The sequence below is a fragment of the Miniopterus natalensis genome, chromosome 8 (genome assembly GCF_054644295.1).
Source record: "Miniopterus natalensis isolate mMinNat1 chromosome 8, mMinNat1.hap1, whole genome shotgun sequence".
NCBI lineage: Eukaryota > Metazoa > Chordata > Mammalia > Chiroptera > Miniopteridae > Miniopterus > Miniopterus natalensis.
Window position 1 is genome coordinate 34,688,475 of NC_142088.1, and position 14,449 is coordinate 34,702,923.

Here is a 14,449-nt window from a genome sequence, read left to right on the forward strand (position 1 = left end):
AAACCACAAGTTTTTCAAAAGAAACTCATTAAAATTGTAGATAAAAGTGAAAGAATCAATTTCAAACTAATTTTTTAAATTACTGTCTAAAAGATGGTAATACAAATTCAATACAATAGCAATATAAACATTGTGTGTGTGTGTGTGTGTGTGTGTATTATAGAGATATATCTTACTCTTTTCATGCTTCACATAAAAATCAGCAAGCTTCTTAAAAACCAGTTTCAGAAAACATACAGTGATTTGGAAGACATGAAGTCTGATGATGGAACTGCCCTTATATTTTTACAGCTTCTTTGTTAATAAAATGAAAGATTTCACTTAGATTGTCACAAAAGCGATTTCCATGACAGCAATCTTATTTTTCAAGCTGCCTTACAGAGCTACGGACCCCTATTCTGTCAGAGCCTGTAATAGGAATCAGGAAACTACACACACATATAGGCAGGCTATTTCCATTGATAACTCTATTCAAGAAGGCAAGAGGATGCAACAGTAAGGAGAAAAATATGAATTTTGAATAAATATCAACAGTTACATGTCCGTATGTCAATAACCATAATTGACTATCTACCATTTATCTTATCATATGTTGTCTTGGTTAAGGATATGCAGAATAGAAAAGTTTAACTTTCCTTTCCAGAAATGTTGAATAACACTCTTTTCTAGTTGTTATACTATGATATAATAAGAATTATATATAATTCTTCGTCCCCAGATCATGGCCAGCATTTCTAAAACCTTGTAAATTCCTAAATGATAAAGGTGAAAGGAGCATCTTTTGTTAAAGCATTTGGTTTTTGTCCCCAGTTCCTGAAATAGCACTGGAGAGACAGGGGTGACTTTTGGAAAGCCTCTAAGAATGGGGGTCTAGAGAAAGCTGCTTGCAGGGGAACTAACCATGTGACTAGAGGATTAGAAATTGCAGCCCCATCCCCAACCTTTAAAGAGGGAAGCGAGGGGCTAGAGACTGAGTTCAGCCACCAATGGCCAATATTTCAATCAATTGTGCCTATGTAATGGAACCTCCATAAAAACTCTAAATGACGGGGAGTAGAGAGTTTCTGAGTTCATAAACACTTTGAAGGTTCTGGGAGGGCAGTGTGCCCACAGAGGGCATAGAAGCACTGAGCATCACCCTGCCTTTATAACTTGCCCTAGGCATCTCTTCCATCTAGTTATTCCTGAGTTTTTCCTTTACGACAATCTGGTAAACATAAGTAGTGTTTCCCTAATTTCTGTGAGCCATTCTAGCAAATTTTTGAACCTGAGAAGGGGCTCATGGGAATCATCAATTTTTAGTTTGTTGGTCATAAGTACAAGAGGCCCAGGCTTGTGACTGGCATTGCTTTTGTGGGACTGATCTCCTAACCTGTGGGGTCTGCTAATTCTGGGTAGTTACTATCAGAACTGAATTAAGTCATAGGACACCAAGCTGGTGTTTGTAGGAAACTGGAGAATTACTTGGACGATAAACCCCACACATTTAGCCTCCGAAGTGATTAATAGAGAAAAGAAACTTTTGGTTGTTGTCTTCTAGTGTTTTCGTTGCCTTCTCTTGGCAACATTGACCATACTAGCAACAATTTTCTTGGCCACAACTGAGTCAAGATTGTTACTGATTCTTCAGAGAGGAGAGATTGAAATTAATGTCAGAAGTCTACAACCTAGCTGATTTTTTCAAGTTCATAGTATTACAAGTTACATATAGATCACATTCCTCTGTAAGTTTAGTCAATCCTAGTTGATGCTTTCGTTCCCTTTGCACTTTTATATTTGTGGTCTTCACGTAAATGACCAAAAAATAAATTGTACTTTTATGGATCTTTACAATTTACAAAGTACATTTTCCAAAATGCACTAAAGTAGATGTGAAGTGATTATCAGTAAAGCTTGAGATCTTAGGGGCATTATAAAGTACAAAATTAAATTATGCAAAATGTGCTATGACCACCAATACTACATTTTAAAATTAAAAACAAACAACTATGGGGACAGGATTTTCATCATAGGCTTAATCTGGAAGTTATTCATCTCATCAATAAGTGAGCAAGTAATATGAGTACTTCAAAACTCAGAGACAAAATGTCAAAGACACCTAAACAGATTACAGATATCAGAGACAGCACATTCCTAGAGTGACAAAGACCTGATTAAAGATGATCTTGTAGTATAATTGCAGAACGCTAGAACCTTTGTTAATGGAGACTGAGCTTTGAGTAATTGCCTTTGGAAAATTGGGAAGCTTCTCTATTTAGAATGAACTGTCTTAAAAAAAAGTGCCACCCCAGGTCCCATTAAAGTAACAAGTTACAAACTGGGGCATGAACATAAAGGATGTAAAGAACCAGGTCAGGCGAATAGATAGGAAACAACATTGACCATACTAGCAACAATTTTCTTGGCCACAACTGAGTCAAGATTGTTACTGATTCTTCAGAGAGGAGAGATTGAAATTAATGTCAGAAGTCTACAACCTAGCTGATTTTTTCAAGTTCATAGTATTACAAGTTACATATAGATCACATTCCTCTGTAAGTTTAGTCAATCCTAGTTGATGCTTTTATTACTAGTACAGAGTACTAGGATGCCAGTTTTAATATATAGAGTTATGGTCTAGAAGCATCTCAATTAAAAACTGTAGTCAATACTCTGCTACTTAGAATACCTACCAGTTAGCTAAGAGGTAATGCTGTCTTAGTAAGAGTTAGTCCTGGCTACTTAAGTAAACTATAGGTTTAGTGCACTGTAGGTTTACATACACTAACTTCATTGATCTTAGAAGAAAACACTGAGTTAGCTAGGATGGTTTCTTTCAGTTTAGAGATGAGACAATGCTTTCAAAGTGTTAAGTAGCTTGCTCAAGGTGAGTGACTACATTCCAGACCCTCTAACATGCCCTTACCAGGAGACTCAACTGGCCTACCTAGCAGGATACCATCAGAGTGGGTGCCAGGGCTTCAGTCTCTGGGAACAGAATTGGACAAAAATAGAAAGACCTTCCTCAAGTTTGAGTTAGAGAAGCCAAGATTAATCCATTCAACCAAAGAACAGAAGTGGGGGGAAAAGAAGACAAAGCTAAGGTTCAGGAAACAGGTGGAAACGCTAAACACAGGAGCAGGTCTGAATGCTCCTGGGCAATTTCTATGAGCACAGCAAGAGCATCTATGGCTTGTCTAGACTGGCTTTGGAATCTTAAAGATATGGAGATTGCCTGGGGGGATGTTACAGTGTCCATAAGTGACTGAGATGGGATTCAAGGAGTGGTCTGATATTTTAATTTACTTTTTAAAAATTGTTTCTAATACATCTCAAGGCCTATGCTGTCTGTGTATGGAGAATACAGTGTCAGTATCTGAAGACATCAGTAAAAGAGTCTACTCTGAAAATTCATCCATAATTCTTCCAAGAAATCTTGTCTTTAAATGGTGACAGTACCTACTTGCCTAATTTCTGGCTTAGTCGATTTTAGATTCACAATTTTTCCCTTGTAAATTAAGGACGCCTTCGGAATGCAAACTCTGAACCACTCTTCCTCTCAAGGCAGTTCTGAGGAAGCACTCTGCCCCGCCTAGGGCTTTTCACATGCATGAGCTAAGTATTGGAAACGAGGCTGAAGGAATGGAATTCAACAGAATGACTTCTAGATCCATGTAAGTCAGATCTTAATCATGAGACTTTATTAAAAATAATTCTGGGACCATCTGACCTACCTATATTCAGGTAGAAATGTAAAAATAAATATATTTCCACCCTTATTCAGAATAATGTTCAGGTTATTTACACTTGAGGCATAACTATCCTTCTATATTTCTGCCAATAATTAGGGGTGGGTTATACTAACATTTACTTGGACTCCAATAAGTTAATAGTACAAAGAGTGCTCTTCAAGGCTTCAGCAAGCTCGCATAATTCTTCAGGGGCAGCAGGCATGGGCTAGCAGCAGAGCCATGGGCCCTGCAGCAGACAGAGGAAGGCTGGGAGGAAACAATCCAAATCTAATCTCACTGCTCTTTTACCACTGTCACTTCTACAAACCTCTCGTTTTATTCAGACACGGAAAAGGTTACTATAAGGCTTTCGGCTGTTAGGTGATTTTGAAAGTGCTCATAAATCTTTATGAAATCCAATTCGGTTCCCAACTATAACAGTTTTGGGAGTGGGCAAAAATACTTTCCTAGCTGCATGAAAAAATTTTCATTGAGTCCAATGAAATTTTAGTGGTTTGACTGACGTGAATCCTTGTTTGGGAATCAATGTCGGTATTGACAGTAATTATTGCCAATGAACATTTTAATCGACTTTGTTTATAAAATAAAAACCGTAGAGCAGAACGAGGGGTAAGGCAGGATTAAAACCCTTCCACCGCCCTAGTAACAGACTCACATTCTAAGCCACACTATCAGTAGCACCAGACTATGTTTTAAGCCATGAGAACTGTCTTCAAAAACAACAACAATCCTGATTTCATAACTTCATTTGAGAATCTTTCACAGACAAGACTTCCCAATGGCTTTCTGATTCCAATTTAGGGGAATGAATTCCTTGTTTTCCACAAGAGAGAACTCAGTTAAAAAGAAAGGAGGTGCACAGGGACTACGGATATCGTTTGAAGTGAAACGACCGTCTGACTTGTAAACAACATCAAAAGGTATCCTGCATGGGAATTAAAGTGAAGAAGCATTTGCCTGAGCGCAAGCCTTCTTGGTCTTTGCTGCTCCTCTGTATGTGGAACGCTGATGTCTGTTAATAGATAAAATCTGCCCTTCTTCTTTCAGAACTCCCTGACCACTTGTCAGTGCCATATCCGCAGGAGATCTGCTTCCTCTGACTTGATACCGTTCTTTCAGACCATGCTGTGACTGCTGCCTGGTCTACCAGAGGCATTTCATTTTAAACCTCGCTTTGTTATGATACATTTAGGCATCAGCAAGTAAACTACAGACAAGTTCCCTGTTTTGAATTCACTCTGTGCCTATATTATCACTCTTTCTCTCAGTGAATATTTACTGACACCTAGCCTACGCCAGGTATTGTGCTTGGTGCTACAAATACAAACATAAATGAGACAGGATCCCACACTTGAGAAAATTATTATATACATAATAATAGAATATATATTATCATATAAAATATAATAATATATAAAATAAATAAAATACAACACTTTTTAAAAATGCTATATGCCACATGGAAACAAAGAAAGGAGTGGCCAATTCTGAGAGCCAGAAAAGGTTTTATTGGGGGGGGGGCATCTAAGCTGAATCCTTCAATACAATTAGGTGCTTACTGAATAGGTTGGTGGAGCACTAGACACTTAGGGTGTCTAGGGAAACCTGGGTGAGAAAGACAGGTCTTGAGGGTACCCTAGGGTTGAACGTCTGTTCCATCTAAGAGGGAGGCCTGAGTGAGGGCCCTCTGAAATCATCGCATGCTATACTCAGAGCTAGCTTTAAGGCCAAATTAGTACTGAGAAAGGAGACTAGTTCCTGTGAGTGTTGGTGTTTCCATAAGGCTGGTTTTCCCATTTCCCTACCCACTTTTTCTGCCGGCATATGCCTCACCTTCTTTCCCCCATGTTACTATAAGATACCAAGCATTCTCTCAAATTTCACTCTACCAGCCTTGGTCCTAACACTTAGTTCCCTCTCCTCCTCTAAGGATGGGGATGAAGGGTGACCACTGTGCCCAATTCCAGCTCCCTCAGTCTCTTCAAATGTAGGAGGAGCTGGTTTATTGAAGGAGGTAACAGGCATGCGGATCTTAGTGCTTGCAAACCTCACATGGAGAAAGTAGCTTTACCACAGAGTGTTGGAAAAGGAGCACGAATGTCTACATGGAAAGTCCAAATCTTGGGCTCCTCAGGTGAAGCATGCAGACAGCCAAGGACATAGCTGTACTTCAACTTAACACATCAGTCCCTGCTGCAGGATGCCAAATCTTCCCAGTATAATTTCCCCATGGTATGGTGCTGAACCGAGTGATCAGCATGTAATTGTGTTGTTCCATTTTAGACTGGTGTGTAGAGAAGGTCAGGCTCTGACAAGATCAGAAGTTCTTGAAATTTTAAGTGAGTTCATGCCACCCAGGTAGTCTGGTGATGTGTTTGAGAGTGGGCTGAGTTTTGAACGATTTTGGGGATTTTAGAGAAACTTGGTTCAGAAATTTCTTTCAGAATCTAGGATGGAAGCATTTCAAAGAGGCCAAATATTTCCAATAAAGCAGGGGTCTTGTTCTGAGGAAGTCAGTGGCAAAAGACTTGGCTGTTTGCATTTTTGCTAGTTGGTGAACTTGGGGCCTAAGCAGCACTCTTGAGCACTTCTGTGTGCTTCCAAGTGCTAGTGCTTTTCTCTCTCTCTCTCTCTCTCTCTCTCTCTCTCTCTCTCTCACACACACACGCACACACACACACACAAACACACACCACACACAATGCTTTGTAAACTTGCGCCCTGCTAAAGTGAGCATCGATAAATAAGATGTGAAATTATTATTCAGCATTTGCAGGTCAGATATGCACAAAGTATGGGATATATTACACTTTGAAAAGTATTTTTGGTCTATTGCAAATCCTACATTTTAAGTGGGTGCACAGTGAAGGGGGTGAGCTGTAATCGCATTGTCAGTGTCAGGTGATCAGCAGGTGGTGGCAGGACAATCTTCAGTGATAACAAAACACCTGGAGAATGTATTCGCAGGCAGTGCTTCTCAAACTTTAATGTGCCCATGAATCACTTCGAAATCTTGTTCAATTGTAAAATCTGAGTTATTAGGTTTGGGGTGGGACTAAGATTCTGTATTTCTAATAGGTTCTCAGGTGATGGCAAAGCTGCTGGGCTATGGATCACACTGTGAGTAGTAAGGTTTTAAGAGAATATTCTAGATTGAGTTTCATTGCACAGTTGTAACAGTAAAGTATAAGGCCTGCTGTCAGAACTGCCAGCAGAGAAAATCTGAACTGAGCAGCTGAATGTAAATCACTCTTTCCTGCCAACGTCTTGTGGTTGAGAAATTAAATTAGGCTATGTAATGAAAATATATTTTGACATTTAGTTAAAAGCCATATTAATCCTTTTTTATTATGAGATAAAATTTTGCAGCACGCTATCTTTTACTACCAGTCAATGAATTATAGTTTGAAATCCTATCTTTCTCTATAACTATAAATTGTCATGGTAAATTTTCTAGTGTAGTTCAGATTCTTTATTTAATTAAATGCTTTTAAATACTAACAGGATGAACTACTGTATTTGTAAAGAAGACTGTTAGCTGCTTTCTCCTTTTTCTCTTCCTTCCTTCCTTCCCTCCTTCCTTGCAGGAAGGTAGCAGCTTCCATAATAACTCAAGTTCATAATAAGTCTATGTAATAAGTGTGTGGGGGGAAGGGGGATCTAGGAAGCAAATTTCTATCTGTATCTTTATTGAAACTTTTATTTGAATGAGATTTTTAATTCTTATAAATGAATAAAATTTCTGAAAATCTAAATTTTAACATGAAGCATCTACTTTGGTAGATTCTCTCAAGTAGGTGATCTATTTTTATCTCAGAAGACTTTTACACTTAACTCTTTAGATGTTTATAGCCTGATGTGGGCTCCCTGAGCACATCAATGAATGGTGCACCAAGATTTTGAAGAATATTATTTGATTCTACAAAATTCACTCTAATATTACTATAATGATATTATGAAGGAGACTAATTCTGTGAACTAGATTATTATTCCCCAAATGGGAATTCTATGGTTACATAAATTTAGGAAAATCTGGGTTCTGTAGCTCTCTCTCGAGCATCCATAAAGCACATACATTTTTTTCAAATCTGGATAATAAACCTATTGCACTCTATCACAGTGTTTCTCAAATATATTTGTTCATAGAGTACACTTTGGAAAATGTTTCATTTTCCCATTTTCTATATTTTTTCATATTTATCAAGTTTTTGGTTTGGACAGAATGCTTTTCCTTCCATCATCAATAAGGAGAAAGACTTCACAGAAGTGCACCCAGATGACTTTCTCTGAAGTTTTTTGGATAACCAGGATGCTCTGAGCTGTGTCGGGCAAGTAAACATCTAACAAGGGGGGGAAGCAGGATGGTCAGGATATGATTAGACCTATCATAATTCATTAGCAGGGGTTGGTGCACCAGATTGGAGCCCTGTTAGTAAAAATTGAAAGTGACAATAGCTTCTGGGAGGGCAACTAACAAAGCCTATAGGAAATTTAAAAAAAAATTTATTTAATGCCTCCACCATTTCAAACCGGCTCCGGTCACCATCTTTTCCACTTCTGTAAATGCCTTTTGACTAATACTTCCATTCTTGTCCCCTTAGTATCAGTTCTCTAGGTGGCTGCAAGAGTGATCATTTAAAAACATAAACCAAATCATGTCACTTCCCTGCTCAAACCCTTCCAATGGGTTTCCATGTCATCTAGCAATTTCATTTAGCATAAACCTCACTTCATGCCTTGTTCAATTCGTTCTAGTCCTGGCCTTATTGCCGTTCCTCCAAAATGCCTATTTTTTTAAAAATTTTGTGCCCTTGGCATATTCAATCTTCTGCCCAGAATTTGTTTCCCCTCAGATTTTCACATGACTTGCTCCCTTGTTCCCTGCTCATATGTGACCTCGTCATGGAGAAGCTCCTTGATCAGGCTCTGTAAGACACCTGCTTTATTTTTTTGATGTATAGTCTTTGTTACATACTTTTATACTTATCTTTTTTTTTTCTGCTACCTCCACTAGGATATAAAAGCATGAACTGCACTTAGGACAGTACATCACACAGTAGGCTTGCAAATACTTGTGGAATGAAGGAATGAAATCCACAAAGTTAAAAGAGAAAACCATCACAGCCAGTTAAAAGAGAAGGTGATGGATTGTTTGGAAAGAACACTGCAGAGCAGTAGAAATGATTTGGAGATCTTCATAATGAAAGCTGACTAGCAAAGCCCTTGTTGACATCTTTGATCTCATTTAAACCAGGGTTGAGGATAATTCACTGAGTGTCAGCAAGGTTAAAAAATTGCATTTGCAAACTTGATTCTGAAGTTCTATGCCTTTCATTTCATTTGAAACTGTCTGCTGACATCTCTCACATCTACAACGCTATCATATTGATGTTAGAACCAGAAGTTTTTCTCATCAGTATAAGGGAGAATTACCTAACAAAGATTGAGTACTGGGACACTGATTCTTAGAGAATATCATAGGTTAAAATGGACAAAGAAACACCTCTAAATTAGACAGAATCTAAGGTGTCTTCCACATTTTGGGTTTTGAATTCTAGTTTTCCACTTAGCCAAAAACGGATCCTTCCCTTACATTCAAATCCTATTTGAAGGAACCCTCCTTACAAAACAACTTCTATGACATTAAAATTCAAGGCTAGATTATTCATAAACTTGGCAGACAATTTTATCTGGGCCATGCATTGTTTTATATACAAACAACCCAAATTAATTTTCTTTATATGCATGAACATTTTCAGTATAGATGATATTGTTAGACTTGGCCCAATTTCTGTTCAAACCAATATTTTTAAAGCATATGGCTTATCTATCATACCTCATCTCTTACAGTAGATATTAAATTCAAGAAGCAAGATTTATATTAGAATTCAGATTGAAAATATGGAACTAATTAAATACATTTACTTTTAACTTATGGCCTTGGTCCCAGAAGAATTGTAAAGCATTTCAAGCCAATAGAAAAATTGGATTACAATTAATGTGAGGTTATTTTTCAAAAGGCTTTGTAGCTGTGTCGATGACTTGATAATAACTGTTCAAGTAAAATTTGCACCATTAAGAATGCTTTATACATAGCCACAACATCCTGGGTTCACCACAGTCTGCTTTTGGACAACAGACACAGAAATGTTCTAGAAGGCAGGGCTGAGTAAGAGTAGCTATGGCAGGGAATGCTGGCTGTGTACCACAGTTCATTCTCCCCTCATTCTCTTCGAATGCCTTTAGGCTAGGGATCTCACCACCAAGCCAGAACTATGCTGTGGAGCACTGCCACTCCTCACCCAATCTGTGCAGCTAAGCATGGCTATGTGACTTCACGCTCATGAGGGGAAAATAAAGGGAAGTGCTGTGTAGCTCTTCCACTCCTGGGAGTTAGCATTTTCTCCCACAACCAAGCTGGAACAAATTTTACTTAAAGAAATCGTCTTCAAAAAACATTCCTATGTGAATAAGGGAAATACCCAGATGATAATGGAGAAAGAAGGTGGAAGGAACCTGGATTCTTGACTGTAGAGCATGGCAGCCTGCTTACTTGCCCCAGATTGATATATGAGAATGAAATAGAGGTTATTTTTGAAGCCTCTTTATTGTTAAGACTCACTGGGACAGCATTATAGCAGCTTTGCTTTTTACACTAAATGATACAAGGGTTAGAGCCACCTCTGGCTTTTTACACTAAATGACACAAGGGTTAGAGCCACCTCTGGCGCCCTTCCCCTCCCCATTAGCGCTCTGCTCTGTCTTCACGGTGCCTTCTCACTCACCAGGACCCTTGGGAGCTGTGTGTGCTCTGTTCGGGGTCCTTTCCTTCACGCCCTTGGCTTGTTGGACTTCTAAGCCCTGAGTCCTGTTTTAGTTTTAGCAATCTGACATTTTCAAAGGACTCAGATAAACTCAGTCAATTTTTTAGAAGCCATTACTAGGCCATTACTTCTCCTAAAGGTATTTATTTTTCCTGAGAGTTGTGACTTAATCTAAAATAATGCATTTTTTACTGGCAGAAGTTTAGGCAGGCCCGTCCAACATGGCTCAGTGGTTGAGCGTCAACCTATGAACCAGGAGGTCATGGTTTTATTCCCAGTCAAGGCACATGCCCAGTTTTTGGGCTCGATCCCTGGTAGGGGGCCTGCAAGAGGCATCCCATCAATGACTCTCATCACTGATGTTTCTGCCTCTCTCTCCCTCTCTTTTTCTCTCTCTAAAATCAATTTAAAAAAAAAACATTTTAAAAAAAGAAATTCAAGCAGAAGTCCAAAGACCATCCTAGTGTTTGTCCAGTTACATTCTCTATGGCTAGACATAAGGGAAATAATATTTTTTTCTCAGATTCTCAGGCTAGAGCAAGGCTCAGCCTCCCCTTACAAGATAGAAAGAGCGAAAAGGGAAGTTAGCCTCTTCAACTTATCTTTTTACATTGTTTTTTTAGGTAACTAGAAGTAAGAGACTATCCCAGTTTTTAATCTGAGAAACATAGGCTTAATTTATAATATCAAAATCCTCATGAACTAAATAAATATTTGTAAGTAGATTTAACTGAGATTTTGTGACTCAACTTGGGTTTCCATTTACTTGTCTCAGTGAATCAGACATTCAAAGTTTCTGAGTACTGCCTTAGATATTCCAGCTTAATCTCTATGAAGCTAAGCAGGAAAGAATTTGTAGACTGCACTGATCAAAGGAAGTCCATGTTCTCTTGGCCACCTCTGCTTGAAAATTGGAGAAAAGTAGGTGCTCATTGTCCATGTCATTCTTTACAGTGTGCTTTACCCTGCTTTCCAAAATGCTGGGTGCTTCTCTGTAGTGGGAAAGGACATAACTTACTGGGTCATGATCAACATAGGAAAATGGTAAAATAGTGCTTTTGCTATAATTCCGATAAGTATTATTTTGTGTAATTTAGTTTCAACTGTGTACAAATGTGAGTGTGTGTGTGTGCTAGTATGTCTGAGTTGTGATGCTAAATTATTTCTTACTACTAAACAGAGTTTGAAAAGGCTTGGGTAAGTCCATCAGCTCATTTAGAAAACAGGATTGCTCCACTTTTTGGGCGCCTGTCTCTTGCCTTAGTGTCTTTGAGCAGAGTCTCTTAACAATCTTGAAGGTCCTCCAGTGCCATGGAGTCATAAACTACGCACTATGTACCAGAGAGTTGGCTCCAGGGCCATCCTTCTCTAAATAATAAGAGAGAAATTATTTAATTCCTCTCTTATTATGTAAAAATCAATCCTCAAATCCCAACATTGCTCCAGCTTACTAAGAATAATGCTTAGAAAAGAAAAAAAAAAAAAATACTGTCCACAATATAAACTTATCTATGGGCACTAACTGAATTAAACACATGAAATAAACACATGGCCTCTCATTTTAACTTTCCCTAATCATGGACAATCTCATGATGCCCTTTCTCAAAGTACCATGCAGTTCCTTTCCAAGAAAGCACCAATGTACAAATGAACAACATAGATGGTACATTACTTATTGCAATGAAAGGAATCTGGTCAGCTTTATGCTCAAATTCATTTGTAGATTCTGCTGTAGATTATCTTTTGGGGAAAGGAGATTAGAGAAGCACTGTATTCTAAATGCAAAAAAAGAAATACATTTTACTTGTAGAATTCAAACATCTTAATGTAAATTGCTTACTGCATTTAGATTTTAGATTTTAATATATAACATTGTTTATATTCTAGACGAAATTACCTATAGCTAGATGCATTTGTTTAATTATTATACATATTAAAATGTATAAAATATTTGCCAACACACTCAAAAACATACATCAAGGGAAAAGAGAAATTCCTGACTGATTGCCTTAGGTAGAAATACTGACACACTAGTTTATCATATGAATGATCATATTCAGTAGCTTAACTAATAACCTGCTCCTTTGTCTATTCTATAGTGGAAAAAAATTTGAGCATCAACATGATTGAACAGTGAGCACATGAATATACTTATATTGCTATGAAAAATGGTTTAGCTTTTTAACTCCAAAATATTCTGCTTTTCAGAAATCAGTTTGAGAATAATCTATAAGCTCATTAATTTGCTAAAAATTATCTACTAAAAAAATTATATATATATATTATCAAAACTCATGTCCTAAGAATAGTTTATAATGATTTTAGTTATTCTAAGATCATGGTAGTAATACCTCAATTGAAAGCTCATCAATGTATATTTGAGAGCTTTATGAAACTGCTTTTTCCTTTTCCTACATATTATTAAAAAAATGGTCTTCAAATAATTCACAGGCTTTACGTAATTCCTAAAACTTCACCATAAAATAAATCATTTTGTGCTAAGTCACTCAGTTTTTGTGAGCTGAGAAGTATTTGAAAATAGGCAAAAAATAAGAAGGGCAAAGAAAATAAAGGGCGTTTTTCAGGCTTCTCTAATTTAAAATTCGTGATTACTCAGATTTGCCTAGAATGCAATTTTTCTTTTGCTATTGTCTTTTGAGGATAGGAAAAGGAGGGGAGGGAGGAGAACAGCTTGTTAAGCAAATGAATAGTGCCCTGCTTAGCTCTGGAAGACTGTTCTGAGACTCTTGAGAAGTATGCAAACACTGCAATCGCCATACAAACAAAGGCCACCCTGCTCAGCAGAGCTTGACCTTATGGAAACTACAGGTCAGTTCTTTTAATAAAGTAAGATTTCTAGACAGCATCCCTTGGGTCTTGCTGGTTTGTGAAATAAAACACTTCTACTTTTTCCAGATACTTTCCTCCTAACAAATTTGGATCACAGGTGGCTGTTAGCGTTTTGCTTTTGCCTCCCTTGCAGTGCACCAAGGAGATTAACACATTGCCTCCCAACCCAGTGGATCATGAAAATCAGTGAGGGTTAGACGGGTGGGTTTTCCAAAATTGTAGATTTTTTTTTTCTGTCCCTAAAAAAACAAAAATCCCTTAAACTTGCCTTTGAACTTTGAAAGAAAATTTTTGGATTAGCATTTTCTTGTTATTTGCAAGATGTGAACAGTGGCAGTGCTATATCCATGAGCTGTAAGCTTGGCTATATGTAATAATTTTGTGGAAAATATTTTACAGGTACACATAAAGTCAATCTGTCCTCTTAAAAAAATGCTATCTTTAACAGTTTGACACTGGACTGAGTTCTAAGTAGTCAAAGGCTCACGAAACTCCAATGACCAACCCAAGGAGAAATTTGGCAAACAGAAATTTGCTATGGAAAGAATCGCTTCAGTATATCAGGCATGTCACACTCAAAGAGAGTAAATAAGGATAATTTAATCAAGGGACTACTCAAAAATGTGAAGTCAGGATTACAGGTAGGTAAAAAGAGATGATGGAGCCAGTATCACCACTAGACTTGAAGGCAAAGGCAAGGAAGCAGTTACTGGGCTTCAGAGATGGAGTGATAGCTGATGGAGAGCTACTCCATAGGACGATTTTCTTGCTAAGGATCCAAACTACTCACAGGTCTGCCATGGAATAAAGCCCCCAACTTCTTTCCCCTGAATTCACTAATCTGCTGGGGCCTCCCAATGGCTAAGACCAACCAAAGCCAGAGGACAGGAACATAGTTGACATGGCCTATAGAAGGTGGCTGCCCAACACCAACAGCAGAATGGAGATACTTATGGAAAAGCCTGGAGGATCAGTACTGTCTAATACACTCAGATTTCCTAATATTCAAGTAGCCTGAGAGCTGCTAATAAGAAAAATCACAGA